Below are 737 nucleotides of genomic sequence, written 5' to 3'. Positions count from 1 at the left end.
CTGTGCCTCGGAGGGGTGTTGGGGAGGAGGAGCGCTGGAGCGGCGGTGGGCCGGTCGCCGGGCCGCCACCGGGGCGGCGGCGAACCGCGGCGACCGGGACGCGCTCCCCCACCCTCTCCCTGGCGGACCCTTCCTACTTGCCTTCCTCCCCCCCCAACAAGCCCCCACTACCCACGACGCGCGACGACGACGGCACGGGACCTTCCACCCCTCCAGGGCTAACGAACCCCGCACCACGAGCTGCGTGAGGCGCGAGGGAGCCCCCGAGGGAGGAACCCAGACCGCGGTGGTGGCCACGGGAACTCGGCCCCAGCCGGCTCTCTTCCCTCTCTGTTTTCGCGGGTGGCGGCACCAGCCCTCTCTCTCTTCCTCACAGCTGGGAGCCCCCCTTCCCCATGCCACCCAATGCGTGACCACACAGGGCCTGCGGGGGGAAGGAGAAGGGGCGGGCACGGTGGCAGAGGAGGCAGACGTCGCCGGTCTGCACTTGGGGGGATGGAGGGCCCTGGCAGGCCACGCCAGGGAACCCCCAGCCGTGCACCCCAAGGAGCCCGGAGGCACCACCAGGAACTATTGATCGGCAAGCGACGCTCAGACAGGCATAGCCCTGGGAGGAACCCGGGCCGCAAGTGCGTTCGAAGTGTGGATGATCAGTCTGTCCTGCAATTCACATTAGTTCTCACAGCTAGCTGCGTTCTTCATCGACGCAGAAGCCCAGTGATCCACCGCTAAAAGTC

General features: G+C 68.4%; 1 non-coding gene across 1 annotated transcript; it reads right to left on the bottom strand.

The window, feature by feature from the left end:
• Positions 1 to 585: 585 nt before the first annotated feature.
• Positions 586 to 737, bottom strand: LOC115933312 (5.8S ribosomal RNA). Its single transcript, XR_004069191.1, has one exon. It is a non-coding gene; the product is annotated as a 5.8S ribosomal RNA (ribosomal RNA).

Source organism: Gorilla gorilla, chromosome 11, assembly GCF_029281585.2.
Source record: "Gorilla gorilla gorilla isolate KB3781 chromosome 11, NHGRI_mGorGor1-v2.1_pri, whole genome shotgun sequence".
In the NCBI taxonomy this organism is placed as follows: Eukaryota; Metazoa; Chordata; class Mammalia; order Primates; family Hominidae; genus Gorilla; species Gorilla gorilla.
The sequence above is the reverse complement of the archived record's forward strand: the minus strand, read 5'-3'. Positions and strand labels throughout refer to the sequence as shown.